This window comes from Lepidothrix coronata, unplaced genomic scaffold, assembly GCF_001604755.1.
Source record: "Lepidothrix coronata isolate B3197 unplaced genomic scaffold, Lepidothrix_coronata-1.0 Scaffold6, whole genome shotgun sequence".
Taxonomy (NCBI): domain Eukaryota; kingdom Metazoa; phylum Chordata; class Aves; order Passeriformes; family Pipridae; genus Lepidothrix; species Lepidothrix coronata.
Window position 1 is genome coordinate 1,733,634 of NW_016690186.1, and position 15,975 is coordinate 1,749,608.

At 38.6% G+C, this 15,975-nt stretch overlaps 1 long non-coding RNA gene across 1 annotated transcript in view; it reads right to left on the minus strand.

Moving 5' to 3' along the window:
* Positions 1–9,803: 9,803 nt before the first annotated feature.
* The window catches only part of LOC108506017, a 39,209-nt gene continuing 33,037 nt past the window's right edge, over positions 9,804–15,975 (minus strand). The window contains exon 9 of the long non-coding RNA XR_001877655.1: positions 9,804–15,177. This is a non-coding gene — a long non-coding RNA (uncharacterized LOC108506017). The remainder of the gene's footprint in view (positions 15,178–15,975) is intronic.

Genomic DNA, 15,975 nt, shown 5'->3' on the forward strand with positions numbered 1-15,975 from the left:
ACTGGCATCACATCAGTTGCTTAGATGCATAAGCCCCATTCTTCAGCTTTGCACTATTGGCTAATTTAGGCAGCTTCCCTGCTCAGCTGTTTGCCTTAAAAAGCTGAAAATCCCTTTCTTACAAGCTTAGCAATTCCCATATAGGGATCCCAAGCTGCAAACAGACACTCAAGTTGATGCTGAAATTACAAGCTGTGAGCAGTCGAGGAGTTGTGTTGTGCATCTCTGCCAAACAATGCTGAAAACCATCTATATAAATCCCTTCAAATCCTAAATCTTGCTGGCTGTGACGAAACTAGGCTAGGGGGGCTTAAATCACTTTTGAAAATTAATGTAGGATCCTAAGTCACTTATGTGCCTTTGAAAAATTTATCCTTAAAAGTTGGATGCTCAAAAGTGATTTTGCTTCACAAGAACTGCTGCTAAGTTTCAGAAATTATTCCTGAAGTGTGCATGAATAAAAAATTATTCATAGAAATAAGGGTATCACCATCTGTCTAAATAAAAGGAAAGCATAAAACAGGCACAAAAACATATTGGTGTACGAGCTTTTTCGGTTCATCACTTTGAAATGAGTTGGTTTTCATTGGCTTTAAAAAAAAAAACTACAATGTGTTCCTTCTAATTTTTTTTTAACACATAAACCCAAATGTTTTCCAAGTATCTCTGATGGGTGGTGTGGGCATTTAATTACAGGATCCTGGTAATGAGGATATCTTGGCCCTTTGAATTGTTTTCTTGGGTGAAGCCAAAAAGAAGTCTCAGGTGTTTTATAACTGCTGAAGCATTGTACTGTAAGGAACTCACAACACCACATAAGACCATAAGTCTTATTTTTGCATAAGAAAAATAAGCTCTGTAAAAATTACATGTTTTACCTTCGTTTCAGTTTTGTTAGTCTTCTGTCTTTAGTGTAATTTAGAGGTATTCCTTCCTACTCTGAAATGGTTCAAGGAGTTAATAGCTTTGAAGAAAAGAAGTAAGTATGGACAGAAGCAGCTGTTGAAAATCATTGACAGAACTGTATAAATTTGGGGTAGATTCAGGTGTTGGTTACACCAATGAAAAATCAGCACAAATCTCACTTCTATATATGCTTCTGATGTTGCTGCATTTCCATAATATGCACCTGTAGTGAGACATGAGGCTGAGCAGAACACCTTGTCTTAGTATTTCTGTTGCCTGCTCTCTTGAGCAAAAGCAGCCTTTGTATATCTACTCATTTCCTTTAAATGCTTCTCTTCTCAGCAGCTCTCAAACATTTTAAAAATGGGCTTCTTTTCTTTGATAATTTGGGCACCCCTTATAGTCATGCATGGGAAGATTCTACATGTATTTCCATCTCTAACATGCCCCAAACTTTACATCTCAAACTCCTTCTCACTTCCCATTTTTATGGTGTCTGCTCCCCGTAAAATATTTTTTTTCAATACTTTAGTAAAGCCATCAAGGTGTTCTGTTCTCTCCTGCAGCCCACGTGGCTCTCAGCAACACAACCGAGTGCTCTTCTGGAGAAGGGAAATCTGTAAGTACATTGTTAGTACAGAACATGCAGGTGAAGTGAACCAAGAAAAAGAAACCCCAAACAAACAAACAAATAAAACCCCCCAAAAAACAAGTAAAACTTCTGTTAGATCTTATCCTGCTCCGAAGATTTATCAAGTCTTTCCTGTACATCACCATTTCAATCACTACTGGTTTGAGTTGTTGTCTCCTTGTGAGGTATACAGGTAGTCATGGGGTTGAGGTGGCTTTGTGGTAGATAGTTGTGCAATTTCTTCTACTTGATAAGTATAATCTCCTGCCATGTCTTTTTCCATTTGCTTCTCTTGTTACTGAAGAAATGCTCAGTTTCATAAAAGCTGACATGCCCTGAGAAATTCTATGTACCCTTTCTTTTATGAGCCTGTGCATGTAGATCTCTGAAGGCATACAGGAGATGTTTGACTTTGAGTAGAACAAAGGCTCCCAAATTCATTGTTAGGGAATGCCTGTGGGGGGAAGAAAAACACCAACAAAACCCATCCTACTTGCCTTTTGACATGTACGATAAAAAGACTGAGTTGGTGAGAAATAGCTTATGTGCACAAAATAAAAATGTACTGTATCTGCCTTTTTCTTTGGGGATTAGCAAAAGAAAATTGATTTATTTTTGGTGGCGTTTCCTCCCCTGGGCCTAGAGAAAATCAAAACTCTAGATTATGACCAGGTAAGGTTTTTAAAAAATGTATAATTGTGTAAATTTTTCCCCCTAGTTAATATTGCTAAATTTAAACCTCGCATTAACTAATTGCTAAGACTTAAATGTGGACTACTTGCTCATAAACGTTGATTAAAATATTAAAAATCTTATTATCATAAATAAACATTGAAAGAAATGTTTGCTATAGTGCTTATTTTACTTTCTTTCATTCATCTGTCAACCACAGTCTTAGATGGAGAGGTTAATAATAATTCAAAAATGTAGCAGCTGAGGACTAGAACTATTTCTATGCAGATGGCAGGGTGAATGGCTGCTTACAAATACATTTATATAAGTATGTATATATCAGTTGAGCAACTATCATATATATATTAGTTATGGTAGTTTCATAGCTTTATATATGAATATAAATATATATATTTTGATTTTGATGAGAATTACTTTGATTACCACTCTATCTTAGACAGTTGTCAATAGTTGCACAGATAGGACTAGATCAGAGTGGTTAATTCTTGCCTGTTCTGCATAAAGGTGTATAAACAATATCAGAACGCACACAGGAGTGATGAATCAGGCTTGTCACAGGAATTTTTACTCATTAGTGGACCAGGTATACAGGAGGATGAGTGCATGTTTTTAACAAAAAATTGGTGCCATTTAAAAGCCACTATTTAAAGTATTTATTCTAACTCAGTTGCATAAAAGCACAATATTAAAATCAGTCAGGTAACAGTAAGATTTTCTTTCAATGACTTCTCACAGCAAAAGGCTTTCACTGTTTCTACGCGTCGACCTTTCAGCAAACATAGGGTGAGTTGCCATTAAAGGTTTTTTAGAACATTATTGGTGTGATTTTTTTTTTACTTTAATTTTCATGCTACTTTGCTTTTGACTATGCACCAGGGATATTTTTAGATTATTGATGACTGCACCATCTGGCTGTATTCTATTAATACCAGTGTAACTGAGTTTTGCAAACTCTCTCCTTCAGTTCAAACCCTTCAGCAACACATCTTTCCACAGCTACAGCAGGTAGTCTAGAGTGAATGACCTTGGTTGCATTAAGCAATAGAAAGTATTTCCTCATGTTTTAAGCAGTATTTCTACCTGTATTTTCTGGCAGTTGTAAATGTGGGACTTCAAAGTCAGAGGATGGAAACAGATTTCAAGCTTAATTATCTCATATCCTCAATTCTGAATCCATCTGGATTTTGCTGAATGCAGAAACTTGATGGCTGGGGGTGTTGTCAGCAGTGTCATGGTCTAAAGAAACACTGAAGGACTTTGCCTGGTATGAATTGCTGCAAGAGGGCCCTCACCAAGGGAGTGGAAGTTCAGTGTCATATTTGTCAGTCCAGTGGTAGCACTGGACCTGGAGAAATTCTAATATTTTTGACCCTGGAAAAATTTCTGCTAGGTCTTAAATAGGTTGATCTGAAAGCAGTGCAGAGAATCTGGACTGAGTTTTTTGTAAGCTCTTTTCCTCATGGTTTCCTACCACCACCTTAAGAGAAAAAATCAAATATTTCGGCGTTCATGGCTTTGCTTTTAACAACAGTTTTGTCTGACCTGCATGATTAATTTTTAAGTTCTGGCTATACTACATGATATTTTCAGTGCTTCCATATTTTTTTTCAAAAAAAGCATAGTAATTCACAGAATTCACTAGAATAATGGATTAAGCACTTCACAGCCTAGTTATACCAAACGCTGTACTTGGTTTTCACTCATAATAATGCAAATGTTTAACCATATTTTTATAATCCTTAGAATTTTGACTTTTCCTGACTTTTTATTCTGAGATTTGAAAAGCAAAAATTTGTTGACACAAAGGGTTTTGATACTACACTGCTGAATATCCATGAAGCTAAAAACAAATGTTAGTCACAGAGATAAAATTAATTGCAAATAGAGAATGTCCTGCTTCTGTTGCTCCCCATATTCTATGGATTATTTTTAAAACATTATTATGAAAAAAAAACCACATAATCTTTTGTGTGAAATTTTTTAAGAGAAAAAATTTTTATTACTGATAATTTTTTTTACAGTGTCAAGCTCAACTCAGAATAAAACCCAGCCTGGTAGTGGTATTGTCACTTGGATATATGCCTGTGTATTAAGATACCTAGATAGACAGAGAGCAATCCTTTTTAGGATGGTGACAACAGGACTTGAAACAAGGATATTTCTGCTCTGTGAGCTGCAGAACAAAGTCTTTTATCTGAGAGAAGGGCTTTACCAACTTCTATTCAGCCACACTGGAGAAACAGTTGGCTGAAAACATAGTATACAATCTTTGTGTTGGTTATAAGCCCCTGACGATAATTCTTATGGAAATTATTTTTATCTTCTCCAAAGGGAAAATGTTTTGGAAACTCCCTGTGGGTTTCTCAGGCTGTTGGTTCATTACATGGATTACTCCTGCAGTGTTTTAGGCTTCCACACTCTGGACTGAGTTGTGATTCTATATCTATCTGCATTTCTTTCTTTTGCTGCCTTTTTCTTTCTCCAACCCACATTTTTTCCCACTGGGAAATAAATTGTTTCATATTTTTCATTTGAAGCTAAGGCTCCTTGAATGACTTCCATTGAGTTTTTCCAAATCAGGTTCCATTAGCAGAACAAAAATGAAAACAATTCCTGCTGTGGTGAGCCTTAAGAAATGGGTCGTGTAATGAACCAAGACAATGGGTGATTGACAGCCAAGAATTTATTTGGCTTTAGCCCGTTTAATGAAGCCAGGATAGATTCAAAAAAACCCTCACTAATGAATAGACTCCCACGTCTTTCCTAATGTCAGCAAACAGTCAACCTTATATACCAAGGTAAATAAATACTCAGGTTTAAAGATTTTGATAGTAATGTCCCCAACAATGAAAAAACATGGTTAATACTCTTTCTTGGGGTTAAAGAAGGAATATTAACTTAAGAGCTACTATTGCCAGCTCTGTGATTGTGGACTAAGACATAAGGAGTACTAGGATGGGGGTAGAGCTAATATGGATATTGCTAAAAGCACAAGGAACCATAGACTGCTAATATAGAATTATAATAGCAGAACAGCAGAATACCAGGAAGAGTAGAAGCCTCAAGAATTTCTGAGAAAGAAAATGGCACGGTGCCAGCTGGGATCTTTAGTGCTGGCTCACTGCCAGCATTTCAGGACACCAGAGCCACTTTGGTTTTTGGTTCCCGTAGCAGCCAACACTTTATCTGCCAGGGTAGACTGACAGGTGTTATTGAAGCACAGCACCAGCACAAGGAGGAATTTCAAATCACGTGCTGTCCTGAACAATATAATCCCCCCAATAATATGTCTCATGATGGACTGTAGTGTTAAGAAAAACCAAAGGCACTTCAGGAACTGGGCTTAATCCAGTAGAAATTATGTAGTTTGATAAAACTCATCCTACTCGCTCTAGCAAGTCGCCAGTGACAGCACACAGGGTGACTCCACAGAGAACAGCTCTAACTTGTCACATAGGGCTCCCTACAGCATTAGCATCTCGTTCTGCATGTCTTTCTTGGATGTCCACGCACCCAGATCTGGAACAGTGTAAAACGTGAGGAGAAACAATAATTCTGTGAGTTATCAGCAGGAGTCTACTGCAGCCAGAAAGTAAACATTACTAGACGATGTGTTCAAATGATGCCATGTGAAATAGTGAGTACACCTCATCACCGTGGTGATTATTGGAGGAATGCTTTAGGAATCTCATTGAAAATGTTCTTGGGTAACCCATTTTAAGTAAAGTAATCCATTTGAAACATATTTGACTTCATAGGATGGTAGAATGGCCTGAGTTGGAAGGGACCTTAAAGATTATAGTTATAAACACCCTGCCAGGGGCAGGGACACCTTTCACTAGACCAGGTTGCTCAGAACTCCATCCAACCTGGCCTTGAACACCTCCAGGGATGAGGCATCCACAGCTCCTCTGGGCAACCTGTGTCAGTGCCTCACCACCCTCACAGTAAAGAATTTCTCCCTAATATTTAAACTAAACCAACCCTCTCTCAGTTTGAATCCATTCCTCCTGTCCTGTTACTACATGTTCTTGTAAGTAGATTCTCTCCATCTTTACTGTAGGCTCCCTTCAGGTACTGGAAGGCTGCAATTATGACACCCCAAAGCCTTCTCTTCTCCAGGCTGAACAATCTCAATTCTCTCAGCCTTTCAGTCTTCTTAGATAAAAGGTTGCCATTTTCTGAAAGTCTGTCTTTGACATGCTTCAGATGGTCACTTAAAACCTGGGATAGTAAGGTCTACTAGATGACTCTGAAAAATGTTGAACAGAGTTTAGGAATACACATTGCAAGTGGAAATTAGCATTTGAATAGAAAAGAAATGATATTTAGAAGGAGTGCATAGACTTTTCGGTCCAGAGGGTTCACACTTGGTATAAAATCAATTATACTATCCCACAAAATGTTCTCATGGAAATCTCAGAGTATGATATCATAGGCCAATTTATCTTTTGTAGGTAGTGAACACTTGCAACTGCCACGGACTTCGGGGAAGAAGAAAGTCTGCAGCATTTCATGTAACAAGTCCTTTCATTTGCATTTTTTCCACTCTGAAATGTATAAACCATTATCTGCTGTGTTTTTGGTTTCTGGTCACTGGACTCCTTAGGACTCCATCTCAAAATCTGGAGACACTCAGATCTTAGCACTCAAAGTCAGCTTTTAATTACAGGCAAGGAAGAGAGGAGAAGTCTGATCTGCACTGAAAACTACTTGTTTTCTGCTTTGCAGTTTTTTTTTATTTTAGATTAATAAGTGACTTTTTTAAAGCCTCTTCCAGCATGTTTTTTTGACTAAGATGAAAACGTTCTGACCTGGGAAAGACTCATGAAGTTGCTGTGCCATGAGCTGATGTGGAGGGAAACTGTGTTTTCTGGTTAGTACTGTGACACATTTTGTGTTGACAGGACTTCTGGATAGCTCTGTTTTGGACAGATACAACACAATGTCTCTATCTGGAAAAAACAAGTGTTTTCCTCCCTTGCCTTTCTCCTTCAAAGTAGAAAATAGGTTGGGTTGATAATCTTTAATAAAATAGAAGTATTGCTACATGCTATGGATACCAGCATTTGTTCTTAGTCTGGAGGTTGTGACCTCAAAGAAAGCTGCAGCACTTACTTCTTAGCCATCTATGGTAATTTGATAGAAACCAAGACCGGCAACATAAGTAGAATTGCAAAAGCAAAACATTTGGGGACCACCAACCTAGATAATTGAAACATTTCTTTTTTCCCTGTCAAATATTTTTACAGAAATTTTATAATCAGTCTCAGAATCTTCTGTTTTGGTAGCTGCCCTCTTTAAGAAAGACTAATGAGTAGTTCATGTGCATAAAGTTTTGGATTAATGCTACAAGAGAAGTCATAAACCAACCATGTTTCCACTCCCCACTTGAGGTGTGTCTCGGGGAACGCAGGAGGGCATTAGTTTTTTTGAGTCCTAATAGTTCACACTTATTTCATTGTCAAGGTAACCAATGCTGCAGAATTGGTTGTCCGCCACAACTTGTCCACCACCACCTTGTCCACCACAACTGCGTTTTATTCAGATCACTGGACTACTACAGCTTTTCACAGGGAACTACTCCACAATCCAGTAGTGCTATTAGAAAATATTTGAAAAGCAGCCCTTCTCTTTCCTTGCTCCATTTTATTTCATTATGTTTTATATGTAATTCTTTTGTCTGTATTTGCCCTTTAAAAGTTTACAACCATACAGATATTTGGAAGAAGTCAGGCAACTGTGATAGGTAGGGAATCTTGAGCATAAATGGTGGAAGAATTGGGCTGTGATTGAAAGGAAAGCCTAACCAGCAGGGAGGAAATTCTTGTCCTTATGAACACAATGTATCTGGACCACTTCAACCACTTTGATCCAAACCTCTTACCTGTGGTTGGACTGGAGGAAAAAGTTTTTATCCTTGTAATACCATGGGAGGGGATGGTTCCCTGCAAAGAGGGTGTGCGCCTACAGAGATGCTCTGACCTCTAAGCCTTGGCACAGCTTTCACCACAACCTCCCCTTTGCTACATAAAGTGATTACAGCTGGCTTTGTAGGTACATCCCACATGTGAAACTTTGTGAGAAACCCAATCAGGCTGGCAAAAACAGGGTGCAGTGGAGTCAAACTTAATTTATTTCTATGGACTACAAGCAGAGCTCTAGTTGCCTTGAAAACTTTCATGTGAAACAAGGTTGAGCTGTCAAATATAAATATCTCCATGATTAGAGAGGACTATTTTAAGTCTCAGTTTGGGATTTGGGAATTCTTCATTCTAGCCAAGTCTTTCTGGAGGATATCCTAAACTTCATAGCAGGTAATTATTTCAACTAATTACAGACAATCTGTTCTGGAGAAAAAGAGTATTAGTACAGGACTGAAATGTAATAGAAGTCACGTATGAGTGTCTATGCAACATTCCCACTTCCAAAAAGCATCAGAAATTTTTGTTTATTTTTTAAAAAGGAATCTCAGGTCACCTGCCAATATAAGTAGCCCTTCCCCCAAACCTCAAAAGCCACAAAAACCCTAGGCTTCTGGCCCTCAGCAAGTTGTTCCTTTCAACAATTTTCTATAATTCTTTTTCTGCTGATAAATATCAGCTCACAGAATGAAAACAAGGCAGCCATGAGAGTGCTCCTGTTTCAAGTGGAAAGAGCAATCATGTGCATCCTGAAAATTTCAGGTTGTAGTGTAGGATCTATAAAAAGCCCATCCAATGGATATGAAGGAGCTGGCCTAATTAAACACATCATGACTTGTGCTTCTGTGCAGGTGTGCCTGGATACAAACTGCTAATATTTTTTATATCTACACTCCACAAAGTTATAAAAAAATGATTGTGACGAAAATAAGAAGACTAAAATACTACTTGCTCTTGAAAAAAATCTACTGAAAATTCATTTTAATGAATTAACTCGAATAATTTTGACTAAGTCAAACACAAACTAAGCATTGTTGAGACCTCACCTCGAGTGCTGCATCCAGCTCTGGGGTCCCCAGCACAGGAAGGACATCAACCTGTTGGAGCGAGTCCACGGGAGGGCCACCAAGATGATCAGAGGGATGGAGCACTTCTCCTAAGAGGAAAGGCTGAGAGAATTGGGATTGTTCAGGTTGGAGAAGAGCTTTGAGGTGACCTAATTGCAGCCTTCCAGTACCTGAAGGGAGCCTACAGGAAAGATGGGGAGAGACTTTTTACAAGAGCATGTAGTGGACAAGAGGGAATGGATTCAAACTAAGAGTAGGTTTAGACTAGATATTAGGGAGAAATTCTTTACTGTGAGAGTGGTAAAGCACTGGAACAGGTTGCCCACAGAAGTTGTGGATGCCCCATCCCTGGAAGTGTTCAAGGTCAGGCTGGATGGAGCTCTGAGCAACCTGGTCTAGTGGAAGATGTTCTTGCCCATGGCAGGGGGATTGGAACTAGCTCATCTTTAAGGTCCCTTCTATCACTATTGTATGAGTGTAAGGAAAGAGATCCAAAATGAAGTCACAGACTAGTGTGTGACTAGATTAATAGTGTTTTATTAATCTTGCAGTTGTAGCATATTTCATGAAATGTCAAAAAAATTATTAAAGGTAACAGTCAAATACAGCATCCTAATAAAACTTCAGGACTAAATTTTAAGGAATCTTTACAAATCTCATCAGAGCACATACTGTAATGCATTACATAAAATCCTTTTCAGACTAGGTAATTTAAAAGCACAAATAATTACTTTGAAGGAAGTGAAGCAATGAAGTTTAAATCACCAGATCTAGGAACACTATAGTTTCCTCAGGCAGGGTGGTACTAAAGGCTCTTAATCATCCTTACGATAACGATGTACCACAGACTGCCACAAGTAGTGACAATATAAGGATTACATCTGACATAAAATTCTGAAATGTAAAGCACAATCTCCATTTTGCCTTCCATCTTTCATTCTGAACTTGTTCTCTTTAGTATACTAAATAGAATTATTCTGCTTTCGGGAGATCCGAATTTTTTGTTTATAAAAAGAAATAGTGAAATATCTATATGCTGTAATGCTAGGCCATGGTGCACTTCATTTACTTTGTGCAGTGAAGGTATATCCATGCCAAAAGCACAGTGCTAATAATCTAAGAACATTCATACTAAAGCAGTCAAGGACGGATAAAGATGCATTTTACTACTAGACAGGAGGATTTCCTCAACATTCCTTGGCTGATTTGCAAAGTCCTTCATTGAAAGTTGCACAGAAGTTGTCATTTTACCTTTAATACAGATTCAGTCATTAAGTCAATTTTCTTTCTCTCTCTCTCTCTCTCTCTCTCTTTCTCTGTGTGTCTGTCTCTCTCTCTCTCCCTCTCATAAATATCCTGAAAATAACCTTCAGCTTCTTTAAAACATAAAGCTTTGGTGTTTTGGAGAAACTGTAATGAGCCAATAAACCCAATTTGGAGGCTGGTTAGTACCACATAAATTAATTTCCCTGTTAAATGATCAGAGTCACATCCACCTTTTTCACTACCATCTGCCTCACAACAAAGTTGGCACTGTACTCCTTTGAGAGGTGGATTGCAAAAGTGTCATTTAGGAAAGGCTTATTAACAAAATCCTTTCTAAGTTCCAATTTTCCTGTTCCAGGGTAATGATCACAGGCAGCATATATATACCATTAGCAGGAAACCCTCAAATGTCCATATGGCATGCACTTAAAAAAAAAATTTAAAAAAAAGTAAATGGAATATGTGTATGGATCTATACAAATATTCACCTTCATTTTTAGGGATTTTCCTATGTATATGATTATGACAATTCTGCTAGTTGTTTGTACTGCCTGTGAAGGAACATTCCCTGCCAGCTGGGGTATTTCAACAAGCACTTTGTCACACCTTTAAAAGGGCAATGGAACAAACCACTTTTCCCAAGCTTTCTCTTGATTCTGCCACTCCTCGCACCCCCCTCCCCCTAGGTGTGTGACAGACATTTGAAGTCACTCACTCGGCCTCATTTAATTCCTCAGTTGCTGAGTACCCTGGCTCGGGCTGGAGCTGCTTCTAACCTCCTGGGACTCTGGAGCAACAGCTGCAGATAGCAGGGATAGGGCAGGCTGTGCTCGCTCTCAGAGGAAGATAATACACAGAAGGGTCCCTGAAATCTATTTAGATGTCTAGTGCTCCTACTGCTCCTGTTTGAGTTTGTTATTTCCTGCCTATTTTCTTCCTCTTGACACACAAACGCTTTTCCTTCCTCTCTATGTGATGTGGAGAAGCAAGCTGGCTTTGTAGTTTGCAAAAGCCACACAATTTCTCTGAATTTACTGAGCCCTCGTGTTTACCAACTGTTGTAAAGCAGGTTACCATCCAAATGTTCTTAAATTCTGATTAAAAATAATTTTTTTTAAATTTTCTACTTGTTGTGGGTAAATGTACATGGAGGCTAAGATTTTCTTTATATTGAGAAGCCTGCCGTGAAGACAAGGAAGTTCTAAATTTAGACAGGGTCTTTGATTTTGTTTTTCCACTTAGGGAAAAAATGCGGTGACAAGATTGATTCATTGGACAGTGGGGTAATATGTTTTTCCATGTGAAGGAAGAGAGGAAGAAGTTGAATACTCAAGTTAAAATATATACATATGTGTTTTGCTTTTATGTAGCAGAGTCAAAATTAAACAGTCCCACCAAATGGAATTTTATTAGTGTCATTTATTTTGCAATGAATTTTACTGGCCCTTCCTGGGCCGAGGTGTCACTGGGCCATGAGATTTCAGACAGGGGACCAGTACCAATGTGACATACAAGCAATTGTGTTATGTTGTTCTCTTTCACTACAACATGCTATTGTTCACTACAGCATGCTGTTGTTCTACAATATACACCACAGAGAGTACCTTTGGCTTATTTTCAGAAATAAAATGTATTTTTTTTCTCCAAATTCTTAAAATCTCCATTTTCCCCCTCTTAAAACTAGCCCTAAATACTGAAGTAGTAATAGGAATTATTTGTGTTTCAATGTTCTTTCTAAATAACTGGAAAAGACAATCATTGGGACAGTTTCTATAATTTTTTATCTTATTAAGTATAATTAGATTCTTTAGTATTATTTTTCTCTCTTAATACTTATTTAATCTGTTTTGGTTTTGTAGGTGTTGTAGAGAGGACTAGGTTTTAAGAAACTGTTTTCAATAAATCTACTTAGGAAATTCTTCAGACAGTTTGAGCAATAAAACCAGTAGCAGTAACCACATGAGTCAAATTTCACTTCAAAGAAGCTTTTGCAACCATACTGTGGATTTCTATCTGTTTTCTGTCCTCAAAATTGAATCCAAATGACTTGAATGTAAATTAAAAATAGCAAACTATGTGACTGTAGAGTTCAAAATCTACACCACAGAATTACTAACAGTCTTTCTTTCAGATCTATTGTCTTCTTAAATTTAGAAAGAATTGAAAGCTTCCTTCTTCTCCACTAAAAATTAGCACTACACTAGAACATCTAGAAAACTTACTATATGAAATCCTTAATTCACTTTTCTCAAGGTCATTATCATCTCAAAGTGATACTAGAAACTCCAGAGTACATGCATGTTGCATGACAACACCAATACTAGGTAATAACAAAAACAACCTCTCTTCATGTCTCAGGTACAGTAGACTGAAGAGGCAGAAGCTTCTGTTTGCTCCTGTCAGTAGCTCAGGAGGTTCTTCTCTATTTCATCGTTCTGGAGGTCAGTGCAGGTTTTCCTTTCAGTATGGGAGAACATTCTTGTTCTTTCCCTGTTCTTTGACTGCAGCCTGCCTCTCAGATCCTGAAAACGTGCATATGCCTATTTTGAGCAAGAGTGGTTGCTCAAAAATCATCACTGGCACTATCAGCTAAACTGTGCTCTGGGACTGGGGTGAGCACCTTAAAGTCTCTTCAGTTTGGATAAGTCTGAGAACTGGCAAATTAATTCCAAATAATTTCTATGTGAATGAGGTTTAACTGAAATCTCTGGACTCTCCACAGCTAGTTTCTGTTTCTCCACCTGAATTACAGAGTCTTCCAACTCCAAAAAAAAAAGAAATTTCTGGGGAAGAAAATTCTGGGTAGATTTCTGCCCAAACACATGAAAAATGTGAAAAGTGCTTTCAAGTAACAAAAGGTAGCTTCCTTACAGCAGGAAGCATAGCCGGCCTATCCCTTCATTGCAGCCTCTTTGTTAGCTGCTGGGTGGTTCAGAGAGCTCCTCGCTAGCTGGCAGCAGTCTAGCTGTGTTGCACAAAGCTGCTGAGCCAGATTCCTTCCCCTAGGAAACAGGGCACATTGCATTTCTTAAGAAAGTTTAAACATACGTTTTCCTAGGGTTTGTGGTTGAGTTTGAGTACAGGAAGCATTCTAGCAATGCTTCAAAATTACTGATTGCCTCAACATCCTACAAATACAGCCTATGTTTCATTTCCGTTTTACAGGTTCAGAGCCATTTCACTGCCAGCTAAAAACACAGGATTTGTTTACACTGGTCCTTAAAACACCAATTGGTGTACCTGAAATCTCAGTTTGTCATGAGAACATTAATCTGGTCAATTTTCCACCATGTATATGATCACGAAAAGCAGAATTCTACTAGTCCTTCATGAAAATAAGATTATGTGCACAAGGCACAGTGTTAGTATTATCACTGGAGGCATACTGTGCATTCATATACGGTTATTTTAATGTGTTTCTGGTGTATCAAACGTTTTTATAGACATGGTTGTTGATTTTAAAACAAAGCCATTTTTGTTAGCTTGCTAAAAAATAAACCTAAAGCTTGGAAACATAGCTACCATTTCTGTGTACATATTTTTGGCACAAATACAATTTTTTTTAGGGTACATTACTTGCTATTCTACAGATGAAAATGAGCCTGGTCACTGCGTTTTTTCAGCTGACTGGATGCAAATCTTTGAAGATGCAGAAGCTACATAACAATATCTAAGATGACATTGTGCTTGAGGTAGCGAGTCCTGCTCAAGCACAACAACATACTATTTGGAAAGCTTGCAAGATTTATTAACCTGACCACAGCACCATGTAAAATGTGGCTCTGACATTTCTTATTTTGTTCTGAGCATATCCAGACATAAGACTCCCTGGATAGCTACATTTTGAAATCCAACTGTGAATACACAATGCTCAGCTAGGAGGAAGGCGTAAGCAAGCCAACTACAGGTCAAGTTGTTGCCTGATCAGTTTCTACAGTCAACTGACTTCAGCAAAAGGAGCAGCAGGACGAAGCTGCAGAACCTGAACCCGTGCCCTCCTTCTGGAGCACAGTGAAATGCTGCAGTGACCGCTACCAAGAAGTACATTCCAAAGATGTACTTTGGAACTCTTTAGATGCTCATCTTGAATAAGCCAAAATATAAGGTAGATGTGTATAAATCTCATTTTTGGAAGTAATCACTCCCAGAAGAATAAAAAGTTGGAGTTTTTATATATAGAATTTGTTCTCCTTTTTACAAATTTTACAATTAGAAACCAGTTTATTTCAGAACAGATACTAGAAGAGCATACTTCTAAATCTGAGAAAACTCAAAATGAAAAGGGAAGACAGAAGAGAATTTGAGGGTCTTCCAGTCCCAAGTATCATAGCAGAGCCAGCCTTCACATTCAGTCTTGCTTTCCAACTAACAACTCAGTGACTTCCCAAGTGGCCGCACTGCCATCTCTCAAACCTTAGGAGAGGGTGATTTTTTTCCTTCTCTCCTGTTTTGGCTGTGATTTTGATGGTGCTCTCCTCAGGAGTCACCCACCCATGTTTGCTGTGCTCTTTCCTTGCTGGATCTTCCATTTCCCTTCTGTCTGCTCTGTCCTTCAGTTGTGAATCTTCCCTCCTCGGATCATGTCCAGGAGCTTCTGGGGAAGACAGCATCTCCAGGAGGCAGAGGAGGACCCAGGGTGCTGTAGCGAGGATGAGGCAAGAAGACTTCCTTTCCACTGACCTGCCACACACTTTTGAAAGAAATTAACCGATAAACTTCATACTCCCCTTATATCCTAAAAATCCCCCAAAATCTTATCATAATGCACCTTTAAAACTAAAACTAACTAAATAAAATAAGACATCTAAGACATAGAATTACACCAAAGCCTAATGTAGCTGAGCAAATCTGCCATGACAGTACATACGGGTACATCGGAGAGATTCCTTCTCAGCTGGAGCACAGAATAAAGGGAATGAATAGGCAAACAGAAAAAGCAAAAGATAACTCCTTCCCAAGCATCTTTATAGTCCTCTTTCCCCCACACATGTGCACTTAAAAGCAGTGTTTCCTGGGCTGTGCTCATGTCAGGCTCTGCAGGTCTTGAAGCTCGCATGTCTGTGGGTCTCATGCAAGATACCAAGTCCCTGGTGCACAGGGCTTTTCATATGTGCCACATTCAGCATTTCAGTGCTGCCTACTCAGCATTTTGACGTGTTAGTACCCTGCTGAGTGCTCTGTTCATGCAGTCTGGAGCAAGTACTGGGTCATACCATCAGGGCAAGTCATCTCCCCTGAGCCCTACCGCTCTTGGCCTCAGCCCAAGGCAAAAAAAAACCAAAAACAACTGCTAAAACCTTCAAACCTATTGGAAACCAGGAAACCAGCTCAGCTTTACCAGGTGTAAGGACACGGTCTTAAGAGCTAACAATAATATTCCATGAATAGAAGAGAGCTCACCTGTTAAACAGCTATGTTTGAGAAAACTTCTTGGTTAACTGTGTGACTGGGGACCATGTCTGAGAAGAGACTGAGGTCCTGCTTTGCA